This window comes from Hypanus sabinus, chromosome 20 (assembly GCF_030144855.1).
Source record: "Hypanus sabinus isolate sHypSab1 chromosome 20, sHypSab1.hap1, whole genome shotgun sequence".
NCBI lineage: Eukaryota > Metazoa > Chordata > Chondrichthyes > Myliobatiformes > Dasyatidae > Hypanus > Hypanus sabinus.
The window spans coordinates 1,641,099-1,667,332 of NC_082725.1; the positions used below are offsets into that span (position 1 = coordinate 1,641,099).

Sequence of the window (26,234 nt, forward strand, 5' to 3'; positions counted from 1 at the left end):
TCAAGGATTGAAAGGCCTAGATGTAGAGTGGATGTGAAGAGGATATTTCCTATAGTAGGGAGTCTGGGATCAGACAGCACAGCCTAAGAATAGAGTGATATCCATTTGGAACAGAGATGAGAAGGAATTTCTTCATGCCACAGGTGGCTAAGTGGCCAAGTCATTGTGTAAATTTAAATTGGAGGGCGATAGGTTCTTGATTGGTTGAGAGGGGTAATAAATCAGCCATGATGAAATGGCAAAGCAGACTCAATAGGCTGAATGGCCTAATTCTGCTCCTATATCTTATGATCGTATGGTTTTATGGTCAAACATAAGCTTATTTTTCTGAGTTATATTCTCCAAAAACTACTTGTGAGTTTGAGCACAGATTGATGTGGATGAAGACTTTTGGTTAGTCTTCCAGCTGCTTGGTGAAAGGTCATGATTCTAGCAAATTTGTAGTGTTCCTTTTGCTTTGAGACTTTTGAAAGTTGGTTATGTTTTGGACTTTTGGGAGTTGCAATAGATTTATCTCACAGAGGACAAAAACCTGTGTTGGAAGATGATTGACAGTGCTCAATGTGCACCAGACACCATGAACATTTCAGGCATGGTCTTGTGGATCATGGCCAGACAGTTCCATTTCATAACTGACACATATCATGTGAAAATGTCAACTGAAGTGCTTTACTGTAGGTGATATTATTTTTGCACAGCTCTAAATAAAAAGTGTTACAAATGCGCTTTATAGGTTAGCTTTTGTAACGATGAGTTTGCACCTCCTTCTCATTATCTTCTTTTTTTTTCTACCAACACCTCATCCCCTCTTTCAAGTCAAGTCAAGTCAAGTCAAGTCAACTTTTATTGTCATTTAGACCATAACTGCTGGTACAGTGCATAGTAAAAATGAGGCAACGTTTTTCAGGACCATGGTTTACATGACACAGTACAAAAAACTAGACTGAACTATGTAATAAAAAAAACACAGAGAAAGCTATACTACAGACCTACACTGGACTGCATAAAGTTCACAAAAACAGTGCAGGCATTACAATAAATAATAAACAGGACAGTAGGGCAAGGTGTCAGTCCAGGCTTTGGGTATTGAGGAGTCTGATAGCTTGGGGGAAGAAACTGTTATATAGTCTGGTCGTAAGAGCCTGAATGCTTCGGAGCCTTTTCCCAAATGGCAGGAGGGAGAAGAGATTATATGAGGGGTGCACGGAGTCCTTCATAATGCTGTTTCCTTTGCGGAAACAGCGTGTAGTGTAAGTGTCCATGACAGCAGGAAGAGTGACCCTGATTATCTTCTCAGCTGACCTCATTATCCGCTGCAGGGTCTTGCGATCCAAGATGGTGCAATTTCCGAACCAGGCAGTGATGCAGTTGCTCAGGACACTCTCAATACAACCCCTGTAGAATGTGATGAGGATGGGGGGTGGGAGATGGACTTTCCTCAGCCTTCACAAAAAGTAGAGACGCTGCTGGCTTTCTTTGCTATGGAGCTGGTGTTGAGGGACCAGGTGAGATTCTCCGTCTGGTGAACACCAAGAAATTTGGTGCTTTTTACGATCTCTACCAAGGAGCCATCGATGTTCATTGGGGAGTGGTCGCTCCGTGCCGTCCTGAAGTCAACAACCATCTCTTTTGTTTTGTTCACATTAAGAGACAGGTTGTTGGCTCTGCACCAGTCCGTTAGCTGCTGCACCTCCTCTCTGTAAGCTGACTCGTCGTTCTTGCTGATGAGACCCACCACAGTGGTGTCATCAGCGAATTTGATGATATGGTTCGAGCTGTGTGTTGCAGCACAGTCGTGGGTCAGCAGAGTGAACAGCAGTGGACTGAGCACGCAATCCTGGGGAGCCCCCGTGCTCAGTGTGATGGTGTTGGAGATGCTGCTCCCAACCCAGACTGACTAAGATCTCCCAGTCAGGAAGTCTAGGATCCAGTTGCAGAGGGAGGTGTTCAGGCCCAATAAGCTCAGCTTTCCAATCAGTTTCTGAGGGATGATTGTGTTGAATGCTGAACTAAAGTCTATGAACAGCTTCCGAATGTATGTGTCTTTTTTGTCCAGGTGGAGGATGGTGGCAATGGCATCATCTGTTGAGTGGTTGGGACGGTACGTAAGCTGCAGGGGGTCCAGTGAGGGGGCAGCAGGACGAGCCTCTCAAAACACTTCATGATGATGGATGTAAGTGCAATGGGATGGTAGTCATTTAGGCAGGACACTGAAGACTTCTTTGGCACGGGGACAATGGTGGCAGCCTTGAAGCACATTGGAGTGGTGGCACTGCTCAGGGAGATGTTGAAGATGTCAGTGAGAACATCTGCTAGCTGGTCTGCACATCCTCTGAGCAGTCTACCAGGGATGTTGTCTGGTCCAGCACCTTTCCATGGGTTGACCCTGCACAGGGTTCTTCTCATGTCGGCCACAGAGAGACACAGTACCTGGTCATTCACAGGAGGGGTGGACTTCCTCGCCGCCACGTCATCTCCAATCACACTTCACTGTACGTTTCAGTGTTTCAATGTACATGTGACAAATAAGCTGTAAGTAAGTACTGGAAATTGATTGTAAACAAGGTGGGAGCTGTAAAACCAAATTGGTTAAGGACTAACCAATCAGGAGGACAGGATGATGGGGGTATAAATACCACTGGACTAGATATGCCCAAGCACCATCCCTGATGAAGATGGTAGTGTTTGTCATAAACGTTGGTTAAAATTGATACTTGTACCTGGCTGGAAGCCTGAGAATAGTTTAATCAAAATAAAGCTAACCTTTATAATCTACTTCTTAAGTGCAACACCATCAGGTTCAGGAACAGCTATTACTATACAGCCATCAGGCTCCTGGACCAGTGTGGATAACTTGATTCACTTCAACTCTGAACTAACTCCACAACCTACAGACTCAGTTAAAGGACTCTACAGTTTATGTTCTCAGAATCAGCATCAGGTTTAATATTTCTGGTATTTGTTGTGAAGTGTCTTGTTTTGTGGCAGCAGTACATTGCAATACATATTCATAAAAAAACAATAAATTACAGTAAGAAATATATGTTTAAAAAATTAAATTAAATTAGTGCAGGAAGAGAGTAAAAACTAGTGTCCATAGGTTTATGGGTCATTTATAAATCTGATGGCAGAGGGGAAGAAGCTGTTCCTGAAAATCCTGTGTCCTCAGACTTCGTACCTCCTTCTTGTTGTAGCAATGAGAAGAGGGCATTTCCTGGTGATGGGGACCCTTAATAATTGATTGTGCCTTCTTGGGGCACTGTCTTTTGAAAATGTCCTAGTATTATTTGTATATTTATCTATTTATTTCTGAACTTGCACAATTTGCCTTTTTTCACATGTTGCTTATTAGTCTTTGTGCGTGATTTTTCATCAATTCTACTGTATTTCTTTGTTCTACTGTGAATGCCTGCAAGAAAATGAGTCTGAGGTTATTATATAATATATAACATGGCATCCTCAACTCCTGACTAGGAGTTGAGGATGCCATCGTCTACCTGCTGAACTGTGTCTACACCCACCTGGACAAGCCGGCGAGCACTGTGAGGGTCATGTTTTTTGACTTCTCCAGTGTGTTCAACACCATCCACCCTGTTCTGCTGGGTGAAAAGCTGACAGTGATGCAGGTGGATGCTTCCCTGGTGTCATGGATTATTGATTACCTGACTGGCAGACCACAGTACGTGCGCTTGCAACACTCTGTGTCAGACAGAGTGGTCAGCAGCACTGGGGCTCCACAGGGGACTGTCCTGTCTTCCTTTCTCCTCACCATCTACCTTGGACTTCAACTACTGCACAGAGTCTTGCCATTTTGAGAAGTTTTCTGATGACTCTGCCATAGTTGGATGCATCAGCAAGGGAGATGAGGCTGAGTACAGGGCAACGATGGGAAACTTTGTCACATGGTGTGAGCAGAATCATCTGCAGCTTAAAGTGAAAAAGACTAAGGAGCTGGTGGTGGACCTGAGGAGGGCTAAGGCACCGGTGACCCCTGTTTCCATGCAAGGGGTCAGTGTGGACATGGTGGAGGATTACAAATACCTGGGGATACGAATTGACAATAAACTGGACTGTCAAAGAACAGAGAGGCTGTGTACAAGAAGGGTCAGAGCCGTCTCTATTTCCTGAGGAGACTGAGGTCCTTTAACATCTGCCGGACGATGCTGAGGATGTTCTATGGGTCTGTGGTGGCCAGTGCTATCCTGTTTGCTGTTGCGTTCTGGGGCAGCAGGCTGAGGGTAGCAGACACCAACAGAATCAACAAACTCACTCGTAAGGCTAGCGATGTTGTGGGGGTGGAACTGAACTTTCTGACGGTGGTGTCTCAAAAGAAGATGCTGTCCAAGTTGCATGCCATCTTGGACAATGTCTCCCATCCACTCCATAATGTACTGGTTAGGCACAAGAGTACATTCAGCCAGAGACTAATTCCACCGAGATGCAACACTGAGCATCATAGGAAGTCATTCCTGCCTGTGGCCATCAAACTTTACAACACCTCCCTTGGAGTGTCAGACACCGTGAGCCAATAGGCTGGTCCTGGACTAATTTCCACTTGGCATTATTTACTTATTATTATTTGATTATTTATGGTTTTATATTGCTATATTTCTACACTATTCTTGGTTAGTGCAACTGTAATGAAACCTAATTTCCCTGGGGATCAATAAAGTATATCTATCTGTCTGTCTGTCTGAACATAGTACTTCTCAACAGATGTACATTCAGATTAAATCCACTAGAGGGAGAAAGAGTAGCACTATGAAATAAAGTGTTGCTAACATCCAGCATCAGAGACCAAACAGAATTGTTTCATTCTGTTCCTCCCTGCCTCTAGGACCAGCTGTACTTTACTATTCATCCTCGTTTTTGAAACAGTATCATTGTCCAAAGATGGCTGATCTATTAGGAACACTTCCCTGCCTCTTATTTTCCAGCACCTTGTCCAACCCTGTGCCTTCATTTTATTCTCTCAGCCATGCTCAAGGCAAACACATATTCCAAAGCCAAAAATCCAGCCACTGTTCCTACCATCAGTCCTGTTGAAGTCATGTGTCCTGTGACGCCAACTGATACATTTAAACAAGAAGCAACTGTTTTGCATAGAAACCTTGAAGTCAGCGGAAAAGTCCTTGGGCACCTGCCACACCATTCCCGACAGACGTTGGCGATTCAACAGAATTTAGTAAAGCACCAGGCGCTTTTGGACTATGGCAGCAATCAGAACAAATCAAATACTAGCTAATGATGATGACTTCAACAGGACTGATGGTAGGAACAGTGGCTGGATTTTTGGCTTTGGAATATGTGTTTGCCTTGTGGTTAAGAGGGGTTGTGAGCTGGAGTCACAGTGTGAAAACAAATTGGTTTTGTTGTCTGCCCTGTCTACTCCTAGTGGGCATAAACTGTGTGAGTTTAGTGGGCAACAACATGCCTGGTTTGATCAAGTCTCAGACCCATACTGCAACAACCTTTCCACCTCCTAACATTCACACAACATTCTGTGACAGATAATGTGGCAATTTATCCAAAAGTTGTTGACAGAGTTAGTGAAATTTGCAACATGACTCATTCTTCTTCAACGGATTCACAAAGGCTGAAAACAAATGGCAGAGTTGGGGAGATTTCACAACAGGTAAAGTAGTATTGTTTGGTCTGCCTGCCATCTTCAGTCATTCATAAACATAGAACGTAGAACAGTACAGCACAGGAACAGGCCCTTCAGCCCACAATGTTATGCCAAAGCAATTAATTTAGTAATCAAATGGACAACTAAACTAATCCTGTCTACCTACTCAATGTCCACATCTTTCCATTTTCTTCACATTCATGTGCCCATCTAAACCTATCCTAAAATTCCCTAATATATCTGCCTCACCACCACCCCAGACAGTGCATTCCAGGTACCCACCACTCTCCGTGTAAAAAATTTGCTCCTCAAACCTTCTTTGAAATTACCCTCTCACTTTCAGTGCATGCCTTCTTGCCTTCTGGTTATAGACATTTTAATCCTGGGTAAAAGATGCAGTCTATCTCCCCTATACCATTCATAATCTTGGAAACTTCTAACAGATTTCCCCTCAGCCTCTGGCACTTAAGAGAAAACAACCCAAATTTGTCCGATCTCTCATTATTGCACATGCCCTCTAATCCAGACAACATCCTGGTAAACCTTCTTCTGCACCCTCTTCAAAGCCTCAATATCTTTCCTATTTTAGGGTAACCAGAACTCTATAAAATAGTCCAGATGCCGCCTAACTAGATTTTAACAAGCTGCAACATAACTTCCTGACTTTTGAACCCAGTGCTTCAACTAATGAAGGCAAGCATGCCATATGCTTTCTGAACCACCCTCTCAACCTGTGTAGCCACTTGCAGGGAGCTAAGAGCATGGACTCCAAGATCCCTCTGCTCTTCAACACTGTTCAGGGTCTTGTCTTTAACCATGTATTGTCTCTTTAAATTTGATCTACTGAGGTGAAACATTTCACATTTGTCTGGATGAAACTCCATGTGCCATTTCTCTGCCCATCTCTGCAACTGATCTATAACCCATTGTATTTTTTGCCAGTCTTCTATACTACCCACAACACCAACAATCTTCACAACATCTGCAAACTGACTAACCTACCCATCTACATTTTCATCCAGGTCATTTATATACATCACAAGAGCAATGGTCCCAGTATAGGTCCCTGCAGAACACCACTAATCACAGATCTCCAGGTTGAATAAGTCCCTTTAGCCACTACTCTTTGTCTTCTATGGGCCTGAAAGTTCTGAATCCAAACAGCCAATTCACCATAGATCCCATTCATCTTAATCTTCTGGATGAGCCTCCCATGAGGGACCTTGTCAAATACCTCACTAAAATCCATGTGGAAAACATCCACAACTCTTACCTTCATCAATCACCATTGTCACCTCATCAAAAACCTTAATCAAGTTAGTAAGACACAATTTTCCCCACACAAAGCCAAGCTTGTTCTTCCCAATTAGGCCATGGTTTTCCCTATTAGGCTCATAAATCCCTAAGAATTCTCTCCAGTAACTTCCCCTCCACTGACATGAGACTCACTAGTCTATAGTTTCCAGGATTATCGCTGGTTCCCTTCCCGAAAAATAAAACAGAGTTAGCTACTCACCTTTCCTTCAGTTGCAGAGATGGGCAGAGAAATGGAAGATGGAATTTCATCCAGACAAATGTGAAATGTTTCACCTTGGTAGGTCAAATCTAGTCTGCAGTTAGAGTGGACACAGAGTTATTGGTCAAGGCCCCGGCAATCTTTTCTCTTGACTCTTTCAATAACCTGGAGTATATCCCATCAGGTCCACCACTAGACTTATCCACCTTAAGGCTCTTTGTGAGACTCAACACTACCTCCTCCTTTACCTCAAAATGCCCCAACGTATCAATACACTTAGGACTGATTCCGCCTATCCACCATGTCCTTCTCCTTGGTAAATATTGAAGCAAAGTACTCACCACCCACATCCACTGCATCCAAGCAAATGTTCCCCCGTTTATCCTTGAGTGGTCCCACTCTCCTTAATTATCCTCTTGTACCTGATGTATGTAAAAAATGCCTTGGAATTTTTATTAATCCAACTTTTCATGGCTGCTCCTGGCTTTCCTAATTCTATTCTTGAGTTCTTTTCTGGTTTCTTTATAATCCTCAAGGGCTCTGTTTGATTCTAGCTTCCTAATCTTTCCATACTTTTCCTTTTTCTTCTTGATTAAATTCATCACCCATCTCAATGTCCAAGGTTCCCCTTCCTTTGTGTCCTTGTCTTTCCCTCTGACTGGAGCATATCTGTCCTGTACCCTGTTCTTTAAACATCCTTTACATGTTGAATGTGGACCTGCCCAAATTAATTCTCTCTAGTTTCTGCCTAATTTAAATGTATTTATATAAATAATATATGCCATATCAAACACCAAAAAGAGATGATACTGTACATTGTAAAACAGGAAAAAGTTTCAAAGCTCTAATAATGTGGTTAGTTGATAGTGGCAGGGACACCAACATGCAAGATTAACAATAATGAAGGAGCTACCAAATTAGATATTCATCTTCAGCTGAAACAGCAGATCTTCAGTTTGGATGATGGCTAACCATAGATTTTAGATTATTTCCCAGGTAGGATGACTTACATGTCAAGTCCAGAGATGAAAGCTAATGAAGTGCTCAATTCAGCACAGTCAAAAGGGAATTGTTGAATCTTCATTGCTGTAGTTAATATAAACTGCAGAGATCGTAGACTGTTGCAGGCAATGTCTGGGTGTTCAATTCACATGACATATATTTTGTTATGTCATTGAATGTGTATTCTATTCACACAGGCTCAATGATTGAGTCGAAAAGGCAGTGACGCGTAGCAGCTTTGGAGCTAAGAGCAGTGACCTATCAGTGTGCGAGATTGATCAGCAAGAACAAATTAAAGTAAGGCAGAGGCAAATGGAGCAGCTATCATTGCAGTGGCCATTGTTGGAGTGGACAGAGTTAGAGTGGTGATTTTGAGACTTCATTTCTTCAAAGCTTCAGCGAGGAGATGTTTCAGTCAAAGAAGGTAAAACAAAACAGCTGTAGATAGTTTCCTTTTCCTCCTTTACATTTGCTCAGTTAGGACAGTAGAGATGCCAAGCAGGATAGTGGAATGCACCTCTTATGGGATGCGGAAGGCAGGGAGACCTCCAGTGTCCCTGACGACTACATCTGCGAGAAGTGCATCCAGCTGCAGCTTCAAACGATCCATGTTAAGGAGTTGGAGCTGGAACTGGATGAACTCCAGATCATTTGGGGGCTGAGGGTGTGATAGATAAGATATATAGAGAGGTAGTTACACCCAAGGTGCAGGACACAGTAAATTGGATGACAGTCAGGAAGGGGAAAGGGGTTCAGGAGCCAGTGCAGAGTACCCCTGTGGCCAGTTCCCTCAACATCGTATATCACTTTGTATACTGTTGGGGTGGGGGGAATGACTTAGCAGAGGAAAGGCACACTGGTCAGGCACACATTCAAGTCTGACACTGTGGTTCATAGGGAAGTGGGCCTCAGATATGAGCAGTGGTGATAGGGGATTCATTAGTTAGGGGAACAGAAAGGAGCTTCTGTCAACAAGAATGAGATTCCCAGATGGTATGTTGGCTTCCAGGTGCCAGGATCCAGGGCATCTTGGATCAAGTCCTAAGCATTCGTAAGTGGGAGGATAAACAGCCAGAAGTCATTGTCCATGTAGGTACCAATGAGATGGTAGGACAAGTGATGAGGTTCTGCAAAGGAAGGTTAGGAAGTAAGTGCTAATTTAAAGGACAGGGCCTCCAGGGTTGTGATCTTAAGTTTGCTACCTGTGTCATGTGCTGTGTGAGGCCAGAATTAGGAAGATTATACAATTTAACAAGTTGGTGTAGGAGGGTGAGCATAAGATTTTTAGATTATTGGGCTCTCTTCCAGGGAAGGTTAGACCATTACAGAAGAGAAAGCTTGAACCTGATCCTAGAGCAGGGTTTCTCATCCAGGATTCTGTGGAACCCTAGGGTTCCACAAAAGATCATGATAAAAAAAAACATAATTTTTTAAACTTCACACAACACACGATGCCAGCACTCATGCTGGTGGGCAGTGACCAAGGAGCCCTGTTAGCAATGTCATTAGAGGCCTCTCAGCCCAGAATAGCAATACAGAGTAGGACCGTGTTTATTTGGTTGAGTCTGAAAGGAGGACAGTAGGCTGATGAGGAGCGTGAAATGCATTTTCTGAGCATTGAAAGGACCTGTCCAACTTGGGCTGTGATGTCAGCCTCTCCCATGTAAAATACACAGGGGTGTTTTATTTACAGACATGTCTGATGGTGCATTGTGGTGATTTTTGAAGAAGTGTGAGATGGAAGAGGAGGACTCTAGGCCTAGGCCTATGGACAATTCTGATAGGGTTAATGATGAAGAATTACTATCTACTGAGTCACTTCACACCAGTGCAACAACGGACACAAAAAAAGTCTGTCTTTACAATGAACTACTTATCAATGGGTTTTACATGGACTGGTGACCCAAGTTGTCCTATTCCATTGTGCCTAGTCTGTGGCAAACAACTTACATATGCAGCAATGGCTCCAGCAAAATTGAAAAGACACTTAATTACAAATCACAGTTGTATGTCACATAAAAGTGCTGATTATTTTAAATGGCTATTGGAATCTTGAAACAAACGGAGTAAAGTTTTTGTTAATAAAGTCACATTCAGTAAAAGGGTCAGGAAGTAAGTTATTTAGTAGCAGAACTTATGACCCAGAAAAGGAAAATTCTCCCAGTTGGTGAGAACCTAAAAACGGCAGCATATAAAGTTATAACGGATAAAATGTTCGGACAAAATGCAGTACGAGAAATTGAAAAGTTTTCACTCTCAAACTGTATGGTAAATCAAAGTATTGATATCATGTCACATGATGCTGAAGAGGTTTCATGTGTTAAACTGAAAAACAACAGCTTCTCTATCCAGGTTGACAGGTCAAAAGATTTCACCAATAAATGTCATGTTGCAGCATTTGTAACAGATTTGTAAATGATGGTGAAATTAAGAAAACCTTTTCTGTTGCAAAGAGCCGCCCAAAACAAGCAAAGATATATTTAATGTTTTGTCTTCATATCGGGAAATAAAAGGTCTGTTTTGGAGGAACTGTGTTGGCATCTGTCCAGGTGGTGTCCCATCAATGGCTGGCTCCATGAGAAGTTTTGTTTCTCTTGTGAAAAAAAAAAATCCTGATATTGTCACAATACACTCCTTTCTTCACAGAGAGGTGATGATGCCAAAAACTTTGGAGATGAAATGGAAAAAAGTTCTGGATGATGCTGCAAAAATGGTTACTTTATTAAACAAAGACCAGCTCACTCGAGAATGTTTTAAAATTGTGTGAAAACCTGAACGAAGAGCACACCAACCTCCTGCTACATACAGAATTTGAGTGGATTAGCAAAGGAAGAGTTCTCAACAGGGTGTTTGAGCTGAAAGGTGAATTGCAGGAGTACTTTCAAGAGAATAGTTGGCCAGAGCTGAGTGCTTTGAAGATGAAGGGCTGCAGAAACTAGCCTACAAAGCAGACTTTTTCATCATATGAACCAGTTGAACAAGTCTCTGCAAGGCCCTGGGGAAAATGTTTTGACTTCAAGTGATAGGATTTGTGGATTTAAAAGGAAATTGAATCTTTGGAAAAATCATGCTGCAAAAGGAAATTTTGAAATGTTCCCACTGCTGCTTGGGTTTGAGAGTGAGGAAGGATATCTGAAAAGTCTCAAGTCTTATTGAAAACGATCTAGAAGAACTGCAGAACAAAATTGAACAGTATTTTTTTCTCCCTTTCAACACAAATGTATGACTAGGTGAGGGACCCTTTCTCTGAATCTTCTGCTCTGCCTGAGAACTTGATTTTGAGAGAAGAGGAAGAACTGCAGACTGATTGTGCACTCAGAATGAGACTTATTGACCTGCCCCTGGATGAGTTTTGTATTTCTGTGAAAGAAGAGTATCCTGACATTCAAAGAAAGCAATGAACATTTTGATATAGTTTTCAACTTCTTGCATGTGCAAGGAAGCATTTTCTTGTTTAACAAGCATCAACAGCAAGGATAGAAATCATCTCATTCCAGTTGAAGGTGAAATCCTTGTCTGCTTTTCTCAAGTTCAACCCAGAATTGAGTATTTGTGGAGCAAACCACGAGCATAGGTTTAACATCTAAGCCTATATTTGAGCCTGATCGTGTCACTTAGTAAGAAAATGTTTTTTCAAAGTCTTGTATAAAATTGCAACTTGGGCTATATTTTTACTATACTCCGCTATTTAAGAAGGGTGGGAGGCAGCAGAAAGGAAACTATAGACCTTTTAGCCCGACATCAGTGGTTGGGAAGTTGTTGGAATCAATTGTTAGTACCTGGAGACACATGACAAGATAGGACAAAACCAATATCGTTTCCTCAAAGAAAGATCCTGCCTGACTAATCTACTGTGATTTTTTGAGGAAATTACAAGCAGGGTAGACAAAGGAGATGCAGTAGATGTGGTGTACTTGGATTTTCAGAAGGCCTTTGACGATGTGCCACACATAAGGCTGCTGAGCAAGAAAAGAGCTTGTGGAATTACAGGGAAGTTACTAGCATGGGTGGAGCATTGGCTGATCAGCAGAAAACAGAGAGTGCGAATAAAGGGATACTCTGAACTTAGACTTCCACAAGGGTCGGCGTTGGGATTGCTGCTTTTTACGATGTATGCCAATGATTTGAACTATGGGATTAATGGATTTGTGGCTAAATTTGCCGATGATACAAAGATAGGTGGAGGAGCAGGTAGTGTTGAGAAAACAGAGAGCCTGCAGAGAGGAAGTTTAGGGGAATGGACAAAAAGTGGTAAATGAAATAAAATGTTGGAAAGTGTATGGTCATGCACTTTGGTGGAAGAAATAAATGGGCAGACTATCATTTAGATGGGGAGAGAATTAAAAATGCAGAGATGCAAAGGGACTTGGGAGTCCTTGTGCAGGATACCCCAAAGGTTAACATCCAGGTTGAGTCAGTGGTGAAGAAAGCAAATGCAATGTTGGCATTCATTTCTAGAAGTATAGGATATAAGTGCAGGGATGTGATGTTGAGGCTCTATAAGGCACGCATAAGACCACACTTGGAGTATTATGTGCAGTTTAGGGCTCCTTATTTTAGAAAGGATATACTGACATTGGAGAGGGTGCAGAGAAGATTCACGAGAATGATTCCAGGAATGAAAGGGGTTACCATATGAGAAACATCTGGCAGCTCTTGGGCTGTATGCCCTGGAATTCAAGAGAATGGTGGGGGGGGGGGGGGGGCGGGGATATCTCATAGAAATACTTTGAATGTTAAAAGGTCTGAACAGATTAGGTATGGCATGGCAAAGTTATTTCCCATAGTAGGGGAGTCTAGGACAAGAGGGCACAACTTCAGGATTGAATGATGCCTATTTAGAACAGAGATGCGGAGAAATTACTTCGTCAGAGGCTGGTAAATCTGTGGAATTTGTTGCCATGAGCGGCTGTGGAGGCCAAGTCATTGGGTAAATTTAAGACAGAAACAGATAGGTTCTTGATTAGCCAGAGCATCAGAGGGTATGGGGAGAATGCAGGGGAGTGGGGATGACTGGAATATTTGGATTAGCCCATGATTGAAAGGTGGAGCAGACTCAATGAGCCAAATGGCCTACTTCTGCTCCTATTTCTTATGGTTTTATGGTCTTATTCATATTGCTCTGGCTTATGGTTTTTCATAAATTTATTCTTCAACATTGTCAATAAATTTTCAATTAATTAATAGCATTAATTAATTTCAATTTACAACCTTTATTTAAATTAAATCTACAGAGCTTACTTTAAGAAAAATTAAATCCCATTTTGTCTTAAGCCAGTTATTTAACAGAAATTTATTATGTTTTCCTTATGAGTTTTTAAAATTTATGGAAGTGGGAAAGAAAGAGATTAATTTCAAGAAAAGTAAGCTTAGCTTAACTATCTATTTTTTCAAGAAAGTTTGGGTAAAAATTTATTCTTTACTTAAAAGAGCATTAACAATTATATTTGGATGATTATATCTACAACGTACTGATCACACTAACGTACCATGAGCAAGCTGTATATATAATCATTTTTACGCAGGGGTTCCCTGAGACTTGAAAATTATTTCAAGGGTTCTTCTAAGGCAAAAAGATTGAGAAAGGCTGTGCTAGAGGGAAGGCTTGCTAGTACTGCAATGTGGAGTTTAAACTAGAGTTGCAGGAGGATGGGAACCAAAGTTCCAGAACAGTTAATGGAGACAGATGTTGGTAAGACCTCAGACAAAATCAGGAATCAAAAGGCTGAGCATAGTGCGACTAATGCCCTAAACTGTGTATATTTCAATAGGAAGTATTGTGGGAAAGACAGCTGAACTCAGAGAATGGATCAACACCTGGAATTATGATATTGTAGCCTTAAGTGAGGGAGGAGGGGCAGGACTGGCAGTTTAGTAATCCCCGGTTCCGTTGTTTTAGACGCGATAATGCAGGAGGGGTAGAGTTAAAAGTCTGGGAAAATTTCATTGCAGCCTTCAATCAGGACAGACTGAGAACTCATCTAGTGAGGAGTTATGAGTGGAACTGAGAAATAAGAAGAAAGGTATGACCACATTAATGGGGCTATATTACAGACCACCCAACAGTCCAAGGGATTTAAAGGAACAAATTGGTAGAGAAATCATAGATTGCTGCAAAAAACGTAAGATGGTTATAATAGGTGACTGACTTTAACTTTCAACATATTGACTGGGACTCCCATATTGTAAAAGGACTAGAACGGATAGAGTTTGTCAAATGTGTTCAGGAAAGTTTCCTTAATCAGCACACAGAAGTCCCAATGAAAGAGTGTGTGATACTTGATCTGCTATTAGGGAATGACACAGGACTTGTCATAGAAATTTGTGTAGGGGAATACCTTGCATTTAGTGATCACAATGCCATTAGTTTCAAAGTAGACATGCAGAAAGACAGGTGTGGTTCACATTCTAAATTGGAGAAAGACCTATTTTGATGGTATCAGAAATGATCTGGCAAGTGTGGACTGGGACAGGCTGTTTTCTGGCAAAGGTGTACTTGGTAGGTGAGGGACCTTCAAATGCTTGTATTGTCTGTCAGAGTAAAAGGTAAAGATAACAACTGTAGGGATCCTGGTTTTCAAGAGATATTGAGGCCCTGGTTAAGGGAAAAAAAGGAGTGCATAGCAGGTATCTGCAGGTAGGAACAAATGGGGTGCTTATGGAGTATAAGAAATGCAAGAGAACATTTAATAAAGAAATCAGGAGAGCTAAGAGAAAGCATGATGTTGCCTTAGCAGGCAAGGTGAAGGAGAATCGTAAGGGCTTTTAAAGATATGTTAAAAGCAAAAGGATTGCAAGAACAAAATGGTCCTCTGGAAGATCACAAAAGTAATTCACATGCGGAGCCAAATAATTTTTTTGCATCTATACTTTCTATAGACACAGAGGAGGAAGTGTTCGTACTTACGGCAAATCAAGTAGATAAGTCCCCAGGGCCTGACAAGGTGTTCCCTTGGACCCTACAGCAGGCAAGTGCAGAAATTGCCAGGGCCCTAGCAGAGATATTTAAATCATTCTTGGTGACAAGAGAGCTACCAGAGAATTGGAGGACAGCCAATGTTGTTCCACTGTTTAAGAAAGGCTCTAAACATAAACCAGAAAATTATAGGCCAGTGAGTCTTAACATTAGTAGTGGGAAGGTTATCGGAAGATATTCTAAGGGACCATATATATAAGATATATAAGTACTTGGATAGACATGGACTAATTAAGAATAGTCAGCATGGCTTCATACGTGGTAGGTCATGTCCAACCAATCTAATAGCATTTTTCAAGGAAGTTGCCAGGAAAGCGTATGTTGTCTACATGGACTTTAAGAAGGCTTTTGACAAGGTCCGGCATGGGAGGTAGGTCAAGAAGATTCAGTCACAAAGCATTCAAGATAAAGTAGTAAATTAGATTAGATATTGACTTTGTGGGAGAAGCCAGAGTGTGGTAGTAGATCAGGCATGGGCAAACTACGGGCCATATGCGGCCCGTTAAGCTTTTTAATCAGGCCCGCAGAACTTAATGAAATTATATTAATAAACCTTGTTAACGTTTTTTCCCCGCAATTCTGGCGTTTTCCCAATAGATGACGCACTCTATATACATTTGTGGTGACCCATTTCCTGGCACATCCGAACCGGCTCACAATTAGCCAGTGTTCCGGCTAAGGGAGATAGCCTGCGGGGATTTGCGAGCACAGAGCTTTGGAGCCTCTGCGCCACGGGGGGCAGGTTGAGGAAGGCTTAAAAGTGAGGCTGGGGATTTCGAATAAAGTTTTTTTCTTCGACTGCAGTTACCGACTCCGTGTCGTAATTTTAGCGCTGCATGTAGCACACCGCTACACATTGACCTTTGTTGAGGTGCAGCGTATTACTCTACATTTGCGCTTTACTCTTTGTTCGGCTCAACCTATTTGTGTGAACAGGCGTTCAGCGTCATGAACATCAACAAAGCCAGCCACAGATCCAAGTTAACTGACCAACACCTCAGATCCATCCTGAGAATCGCCACAACAAAACTAAATCCAGACTTTGATGCGCTGGCTAAAAAGGGAGACTAACAACACTGTTCCCACTGAAATTAAAAATAAGTTTCTTCGTTGTGTTATGTAAAAAATGCATTTGAAAATATTTTTTTCAATAAGCCTTACATGTTACATGTCATTTCTGTTAAGTGATGGACATGAGTAGTGCGCAGGTGCACATACGTTCTCAAAATAAAAAATGCGCTCCAGATCAAATAATGTGCTCCGCATACTGGCGCGCTGTCACTGTTCTGTCCTTGTGCTGGTCGTTGTTGAGTTTTGGCACAGGGGACAACTGAATAAGAAGGAGCAGGACAAGTAGACCTGCATCTCCTACCGTTTTTGAAATAAAGACAGGCAGGAGGAGAGTGATGATGATAATATCTTGAAGTATAACAGAATTTTCAGTGCTTTAAAATAATAACTGTTACTATTAAGAAAGCTGTATTTTATTCATTTAATTTTCAGTGTTTTAAAAGTAATTTCAATAAATAGCTAAATACAATGGGACTTCAAAGACAGATATTTTGTTGTAATGCATTTGTTCATTTTCAATTGAAATTAAAGCACATGTTTTCTACATATCCCATGATATTTTATTTTCTCTTATGAGGTGTATTACCAAAACACTCCATCCATCTGCTCCTGGTCCAGCCCCCCTGTCAAATTTTAGAACCCTTTGTGGCCCACAAGTCAAAAAGTTTGCCCACCCCTGTAGTAGATGGTTGCCTCTCTGGCTGGAGACTTGTGACTGGTGGAGTGCTGCAGTCTTCAGTCCTGAGTCCATTATTGTATGTCATCTATATCAATGATCTGGATGATAATGTGGCTAACTGGATTAGCAAATTTGTGGATGACACCAAGATTGGGGGTGTAGTGGACAACGAGGAAGTCTATCATGGCTTGCAGGGGAAACTGGATTAGCTGGAAAAGTGGGCTGAGAAATGACATGGAATTTAATGCAGGCAAGTGCAAGCTTTTGCACTTCAATTGGACCAACTAGGGTAGGCCTTACACAGTGAACAGTAGGGCACAGAGGAGTGTGGTAGAACAAAGGGATCTCGGAATACAGGTCCATAATTCATTGAAAGTGGAGTCACAGGTAGATAGGGTTATAAAGAAAACGTTCGGCATATTGGCCATCATAATTCAAAACATTGAGTATAGAAGATGGGGTGTTATGTTGAAGTAATATAAGACAACAGTGAGGTCTAATTTGGACTATTTTGTGTAGTTTTGGTCGCCCACCGACAGGAAAAATGTAAATAAGTCTGAAAGAATACAGAGAAAAATTACAAGGATGTTGTCAGGTCCGGAGCACCTGAGTTATAAGGAAAGATTGAATCATTTCGGGCTTTATTCCTTGGAATGTAGAAGACTGGGAGAAGATTTGATAGAGGTATATAAAATTATGAGGAGTATTGATAGGGTAAATGCAAGCAGGAATTTTCCGCTGAAGTTGGACGGGACTACAACCAGAGGTCATGGGACAAGGTTCAAAGGTGAAAAGTTTTAGGGGAACATGAATGGAAACTTCTTCACACAGAGTGTGGAACCAGCTGCCAGCACAAGTGGTGCTTGCCCAAACTCAATTTCAACATTTAAAAGAAGCTTGGATATGTGTATGGATAGTAGGGGTATGAAGGGCTATGGTTCCGGTGCAGGTTCATGGGAGTAGGCAGTTTAATGGCTTTGGCATGTCTAGATGGACTGAACAGCCTGTTTCTGAGCTGCACTTTTCTATGATTCTAGGTTCTTTGCAAAACACATATGGAATTTTGGAGCAACAAACAATCTGCTGGAGGAATTCACCAGCATATGTGAGTCAAAGGAATTGTTGATGTTTTGAGTTGAAAACCTGCATCAGGAACTTTGGCCCCATTTAATTAAATTTGAAGTTCTAAGCTTAGCCGTACAGGTTGATCATTGGTTGATTTTTCAGAGGCCTCCAAATGCATAGAGTGAACATCAGAATGGCTTTTGAATCCTTATACTTGCACATTATAAGCAAAGTGAATCTGTTGCACAGATGGTGAGTGTAAAAATTGACTTCATTGGGTGATAAAAGTGGCTGAAAATCATCAACGGTTTTTAACACCTCAGTTAATGTTCCCTTCTGTTGATTTACTACTACAGTGAGTTTGTAAGTTGAGTCTAATAGTCAAAGCCCTGTGCCTGTGAGTCTGCTGGATAAATCATTGCACCGATGACCAAGTCCTGTGTCTGTAAATCCACTGGGGAAATAAGTACACTGCTAGCCAAAAGCCTGTGTCCATAAAACATAAAACATAGGAGTAGAATTAAGCCATTCAGCCCATTGAGCCCACTGCACCATTCATAGAAACATAGAAAACCTACAGCACAATACAGGCCCTTCAGCCCACAAAGTTGTGCTGAATATGTCTCTACCTTAGAAATTACTAGGCTTACCCATAGCCCTCTATTTTTCTAAGTTTTATGTACCTATTCAGGAGTCTCTTAAAAAACCCTATCATATCTGCCTCCACCACCGTTGCCAGCAGCCCATTCCAAGCACTCTCCACTCTTGGCATAAAAAACTTACCCATGACATCTCCTCTGTATCTACTCCCAAACACCTTAAACCTGTGTTCTCTTGTGGCAACCACTTCAGCCCTTGGAAAAAGCCTCTGACTATCCACACGATCAATATCTCTTAGCATTTTATACACCTCTATCAGGTCACCTCTCATCCTATGTCACTCTAAGGAGAAAAGGCCGAGTTCACTCAACCTATTTTCATAAGGCATGTTCCCCAATCCAGGCAACATCCTTGTAAATCTCCTCTGCACCCTTTCTATGGCTTCCACATCCTTCCTGTAGTGAGGTAACCAGAAATGACTACAGTACTCCAAGTGGAGTCTGACCAAGGTCCCATATAGCTGCAACAGTACCTCTTAGCTCCTAAACTCAATTCCACGATTGATGAAGGCCAATACACTGTATGCGTTCTAACCAAAAAGTCAACCTGTGCAACTGCTTTGAGCATCCCATGGACTCTATAAAGAACTCTGCACAAACAATCCCTGAATATTTGCTATGTCTTCCGTACTTGTCCCTGAGAACATCTCTTTCCAACTTAAGCCTCCGATTTCCCGTCTGATAGCCTCATAATTCCCCTTACTCCAATTAAATGCTTTTCTAACTTGTCTGTTCCTATCTCTCTCCAATGCCATTGTAAAGGAGACAGAATTATAATCACCATCTCCAAAATGCTCTCCCACTGAAAGATCTAACACCTGACCAGTTCATTTCCCAATACCAAATCAAGTACAGCCTCTCCTCTTGTAGGCTTATCTACATATTGTGTCAAGAAACCTTCCTGAACACATCTAACAAACCACCCCATCTAAACCCCTTGCTCTAGGGAGATGTGAATCAATATATAGAAAATTAAAATCTCCCATCACTATAACTTTGTTATTATTACACCTTTCCGTGATCTGTTTCCCTATCTGCTCTTCGGTATCTCTGTTACTATTGGGCGGCCTTTAAAAAAAACCCAGCCATTCCATCATGGCTGAAACAGATGCCACTTAACCCTATACACCTGCCTTCTCACCATACCTTTGATGCCTTGACCAATCAGGAAACTAACAACTGCCACTTTAGATATACCCATGGACTTAGCTCCACCACAGTCTCTGGCAGAGCATTCCACAGATTCACAACTACCTGGCTAAAAGTTTCCTTCTTACCTCTGTTGCAAAAGAACACCCCTCAATTTTGAGGCTGTGCCCTCTAGTTCTGGATACCCCACCATTGGAAACGTGCTCTCCAAATCCACCTTATCTCATCCTTTCAATGTTCGGTAGGTTTCAATGAGATCCCCACACATTCTTCTAAACTCCAGAGAGTACAGGCCGAAAGCTTCCAAACGCTTCTCATATATTAACCCCTTAATTCCCAGAATCATCCCAGTGAACCTTCTCTGGACTCATTCCAATGACAACATATCCCTTCTGAGATATGGGGCCCAAAACTGTAGACAATACTCAAAGTGAGGCCTGACCCTTGTCTTATGAAGAGGTAAGGAGGAAAATTGCAAATGTCACTCCACTCTAAGAAGAAAGGAAGACAAAACAGAGGAAATTATAGGCCAGTTAGCATAACCTCAGTGGTTGGGTAAGTGTTAGAGTCTATTAAGGATGAGGTTTCAGGATACTGGGAGACTAATGATAAAATAAGTCAAAGTCAGAGTTGTCTGAGGAAGTAACCAGCAGGAAGAACAAAGGTGAGGCAGTGGATGTCATTTACTCGGATTTTCAGAAGGCATCTGATAAGGTGCAAACATGAGGCTGCTTAACAAGATAAAATCCTACGGCGTTACAGAAACGATACTGGCATGGATAGAGGAATGATTGACAGGCAGGAGGCAGCAAGTGGGAATAAAGGGCCTTTTCTGGTTGTCTGCCAGTGACTAGTGATGTTCATCAGGGTCAGTATTGGGACCACTACTTTTCATGTTGTTTGTCAGTGATTTAGATAGTGGAATTGATGGCTTTGTGGCAAAGTTTGTGGATGATACAAAAACTGTGGAGGGGTAGGTAGCACTGATGAAGCAATGCGATTACTGCAGGACTTAGACAAGTGGAAGAATGGACAAAAACGTGACAGATGGAATACAGTGTTGGAAAATGTATGATAATACATTTTGGTTAAAGGAACAAAAGTACAGACTATTATCTAAATGGGGAGAAAATTTGAACATCAGAGGTGCAAAGGGACTTGGCAGTCCTTGTGCAAGACTCTCTGAAGGTTAATTTATGGGTTGAGTCTGTGGTGAAGAAGCCAATGCAATGTTGGCATTTATTTCAAGGGGAATAGAATATAAAGTGGCCTGTGAGTGAGTGGACCAGTGAAGGAGTGGAGCTTTGAGGCTTTGACCCAAGAGGCTTCACCGAGAAGAGGCAGAGGACGAGCTTGTTCCCAGTTAGTCTTTACTATGCCTCCTGAGACGGTGTTGTGCCTCTCCTGTGAGATGTGACAGTCTTGGGGGAACTCCCCTCTCCCACAGAGTCACAACTGCTAAAAGTGCATGCGGCTGGGTGATCTGGAAGACCGTGTGAGGAATCTGGAGCAGCAGCTGGATGACCTTCGACTCATAAGAGAGAATGAGGCTGTCATAGATAAGAGCTACAGGGAGGTAGACGCACCTAGGCTGCCGGTAGCAGGTCGTTGGGTGACAGTCAGAGGGGGGAAAGCGAAGGTGAATAGACAGGTAGTGCAGAGCATCCCTGTAGTCATTCCTCTGAATAATAAGTTTACCGTCCTGGATACTGTTGGCGAGGATGACTGACCAGGTGTGAGCCACAGTGGCAGGGCCTCTGGCATTGAGTCTGACCCGGTAGTGCAGAAGGTGGGATGGAGAAGAGGAGAGCTGTCGTCATTGGAGACTCTACAGTCAGGGAAGCAGACAGGAGATTTTGTGGATGTGAGAATGACACTCGCATGGTTGTTGCCTCCTGGGTGCCAGGATCCGGGATGTCTCTGACCGGGTGCATGACATCCTGGTACGAGAGAGAAAGAAACCAGAAGTTGTGATACATGTTGATACCAACGACATAGGTAGGAAGAGGGATGAGGTCCTGAAGTGTAAGTTTTAGGAACTAGGCAGAAGGCTGAAGAACAGGACCTCAAGGGTGGCATTCTCAGGATTGCTGCCAGTGCTACGTGATAGTGATGGTAAGAATCAGAGGAGATGGCAGTTGAATGCATGGCTGAGGAGTTGGTACAGGGGGCAGTGTTTTAGATTTTTGGATCATTGGGATCTCTTCTGGGGACCTGTACAGATTGGATGGGTTGTACCTGAACTCGAGGGGGATCAATATCCTTGCAGATAGGTTTGCTAGCATGGTTCGGGAAGGTTTAAACTAATTTGCAAGGGGGATGGGAGCTGGAGTGATAAAGCAGTGAAAGAAGTGCATGGAGTAAAGCCAGATCTAACATATGGAGAGGCTTTGAGGAAAGAGAAGCAGAATAAAGGGTGTAAAGGTAGTAAGGTAGAAGTGCTAAAGTGTGTGTACTTCATTGCAAGAAACATCAGGAACAAAGGTGATGAACTGACAGCTTGGATACATACATGGAATTATGATATAGTGGCCATTACAGACTTGGCTGGCACCAGGACAGGAATAGATTCTCAATACTCCTGGATTTCAGAGCTTTAAAAGGGATAAAGACGGGGGGGGGGGGGGGGGGGGGGGGGGGGGGAGGGGAGGAGGGGTGGCATTACTGGTCAGGGATACTATTACAGCTACAGAAAGGGTGGGTAATGTAGCAGGATCCTCTTTTGAGTCAGTAGGGGTAGAAGTCAGGAACAGGAAGGGAGCAGTTACTCTATTGAGGGTATTCTATAGGGCCCCTGGTAGCAGCAGGGATACCGAGGAGCAGATTGGGAGGCAGATTTTGGAAAGGTGCAAAAATAACAGGGTTGTTATCATGGGTGACTTTAATTTCCCTAATATTGATTGGCACCTGATTAGTTCCAAAGGTTTGGATGGGGCAGAGTTTGTTAAGTGTGTCCAGGATGGATTCCTGTCACAGTATGTTGATAGGCAGACTAAGGGGAATGCCATACTAGATCTAGTATTAGGTAATGAAATGGGTCAGGTCACGGATCTGTCAGTGGGTGAGCATTTGGGGGACAGTGATCACCGCTCCCTGGCCTTTAGTATTATCATGGAAAAAGATAGAATCGGAGAGGACAGGAAAATTTTTAATTGGGAAAGGGCAAATTATGAGGCTATAAGGCTAGAACTTGCAGATGTGAATTGGGATGATGTTTTTGCAGGGAAATGTACTATGGACATGTGGTCGATGTTTAGGGATCTCTTGCAGGATGTTAGGGATAAATTTGTCCTGGTGAGGAAGATAAAGAATGGTAGGGTGAAGGAACCATGGGTGACAAGTGAAGTGGAAAATCTAGTCAGGTAGAACACATGAGGTTTAGGAAGCAAGGATCAGATGGGTCTATTGAGGAATATAGGGTAGCAAGAAAGCAGCTTAAGAAGGGGCTGAGAAGAGCAAGAAAGGGGCATGAGAAGACCTTGGCGAGAAGGGTAAACGAAAACCCCGAGGCATTCTTCAATTATGTGAAAACCGAAAGGATGACAGGAGTGAAGGTAGGACTGATTAGAGATAAAGGTGGAAAGATGTGCCTGGAGGCTGTGGAAGTGAGTGAGGTCCTCAATGAATACTTCACTTCGGTATTCACCAATGAGAGGGAACTTGATGACAATGAGGACGATATGAGTGAGGTTGATGTTCTGGGGCATGTTGTAATGAAGGGAAAGGAGGTGTTGGAGTTGTTAAAATACATTAGGATGGATAAGTCCCTGGGGCCTGACGGAACATTCCCCAGGCTGCTCCATGAGGCGAGGGAAGAGATTGCTGAGCCTCTGGCTGGGATCTTTATGTCCTCATTGTCCACGCGAATGGTACCGGAGGATTGGAGGGAGGCAAATGTTGTCCCCTTGTTCAAAAAAGGTGGTAGGGATAGTCCGGGTAATTATAGACCAGTGAGCCTTACATCTGTGGTGGGAAAGCTGTTGGAAAAGATTCTTAGAGATAGGATCTATGGGCATTTAGAGAATCATGGTCTGATCAGGGACAGTCAGCATGGCTTTGTGAAGGACAGATCGTGTCTAACAAGCCTGATAGAGTTCTTTGAGGAGGTGACCAGGCATATAGATGAGGGTAGTGTAGTGGATGTGATCTACATGGATTTTAGTAAAGCATTTGACAAGGTTCCACACGGTAGGCTTGGGTTGGCAAGTTTGCAGATGACACTAAGGTTGGTGGTGTTGTGGATAGTGTAGAGGATTGTCGAAGATTGCAGAGAGACATTGATAGGATGCAGAAGTGGGCTGAGAAGTGGCAGATGGAGTTCAACCTGGAGAAGCGTGAGGTGGTACACTTTGGAAGGACAAACTCCAAGGCAGAGTACAAAGTAAATGGCAGGATACTTGGTAGTGTGGAGGAGCAGAGGCATCTGGGGGTACATGTCCACAGATCCCTGAAAGTTGCCTCACAGGTAGATAGGGTAGTTAAGAAAGCTTATGTGGAGTGTTAGTTTTCACAGGGTGGCCTGTGGAAAGCAGCCAGTGAGTGAGTGGGCCAGTGAAGGAGTGGAGATTTGAGGCTTTGACTCGAGACGCTTCGACGAGAAGAGGCGGAGGACGAGTTTGTTCCCAGTTAGTCTTTTCAATGCCTCCTGAGACAGTAATGTGCCTCTCCTGTGAGATGTGGCAGTCTTGGGGGAATGCCCCTCTCCCGCAGAGTCACATCTGCCAGAAGTGCATGCGGCTGGGCGATCTGGAAGACCGTGTGAGGAATCTGGAGCAGCAGCTGGATGACCTTCAACTCATAAGGGAGAATGAGGCAGTCATAGATGAGAGCTACAGGGAAGTAGTCACACCTGGGCTGCAGGAAGCAGGTCATTGGGTGACAGTCCGAGGGGGGAAAGCGAAGGAGGGTAGACAGGTAGTGCAGGGCACCCCTGTAGCCATTCCCCGAATAATAAGTTTACCGTCCTGGATGCTGTTGGTGAGGACGACCGATCAGATGTGAGCCACGGTGGCAGGGCCGCTGGCACTGAGTCCAACCCTGTGGTGCAGAAGGATGGGACGGAAAAGAGGAGAGCTAACGTCATTGGAGACTCTATAGTTAGGGGAGCAGCCATGAGATTTTGTGGACGTGAGAATGAATCCGCATGGTTTGTTGCCTCCCGAGAGCCAGGGTCCGGGATGTCTCTGAACGGGTGCATGACATCCTGGTACGAGAGGGAAAGAAACCAGAAGTCATTATACATGTTGGGACCAGCGACATAGGCAGGAAGAAGGATGAGGTCCTGAAGTGTGAGTTTCAGGAACTAGGCAGAAGGCTGAAGAACAGGACCTCAAGGGTGGCGTTCTCAGGATTGCTGCCAGTACTATGTGATAGTGATGGTAAGAATTGGAGGAGATGGCAGTTGAATGTGTGGCTGAGGAGTTGGTGCAGGGGGCAGGGTTTATGATTTTTAGACCATTGGGATCTCTTCTGGGGAAGGTGGGACCTTTACAGATTAGATGGGTTGCACCTGAACTCAAGGGGGATCAATATCCTTGCTGGTAGGTTTGCTAGCATGGTTCGGGAAGGTTTGAACTAACTTGCAAGGGGGATGGGACCCAGAGTGATAAAGAGGTGAAAGAAGTGCATGGAGTAAAGCCAGATCTAACATATGGAGAGGCTTTGAGGAAAGAGAAGCAGAATAAAGGGTGTAAAGGTAGTAAGGTAGAAGTGCTAAAGTGTGTGTACATTGCAAGAAGCATCAGGAACAAAGGTGATGAACTGAGAGCTTGGATACATACATGGAATTATGATATAGTGGCCATTACAGAGACTTGGCTGGCACCAGGACAGGAATAGATTCTCAATACTCCTGGATTTCAGTGCTTTAAAAGGGATAAAGAGGGGGGGGGGAAGGGGAGGAGGAGTGGCATTACTGGTCAGGGATACTATTACAGCTGCAGAAAGAGTGGGTAATGTAGCAGGATCCTCTTTTGAGTCAGTACGGGTGGAAGTCAGGAACAGGAAGGGAGCAGTTACTTTACTGGGGGTATTCTATAGCCCCCCTGGTAACAGCAGAGATATTGAGGAGCAGAATGGGAGGCAGATTTTGGAAAGGTGCAAAAATAACAGGGTTGTTATCAAGGATCAGATGAAAGAAAGAAGCTTAAGAAGGGGCTGAGAAGAGCAAGAAGGGGTCATGAGAAGGCCTTGGCAAGTAGGGTAAAGGAAAACCCCAAGGCATTCTTCAATTATGTGAAGAACAAAAGGATGACAGGAGTAAAGGTAGAACCGATTAGAGATAAAAGTGGGTAGATGTGCCTGGAGGCTGTGGAAGTGAGCGAGGTCCTCAATAAATACTTCTCTTCAGTATTCACCAATGAGAGGGAACTTGATGACAGTGAGGACAATATGAGTGAGGTTGATGTTCTGGAACATGTTGATATTAAGGGAGAGAAGGTGTTGGAGTTGTTAAAATACATTAGGATGAATAAGTCCTGGGGGCCTAT

At 43.1% G+C, this 26,234-nt stretch overlaps 1 long non-coding RNA gene across 1 annotated transcript in view; it reads right to left on the reverse strand.

The window, feature by feature from the left end:
* The window catches only part of LOC132378226 (uncharacterized), a 105,572-nt gene extending 98,386 nt beyond the window's left edge, over positions 1-7,186 (reverse strand). Inside the window, exon 1 of the long non-coding RNA XR_009506924.1 lies at positions 7,146-7,186. This is a non-coding gene — a long non-coding RNA (uncharacterized LOC132378226). The remainder of the gene's footprint in view (positions 1-7,145) is intronic.
* Between the last annotated feature and the right edge of the window lie 19,048 nt (positions 7,187-26,234).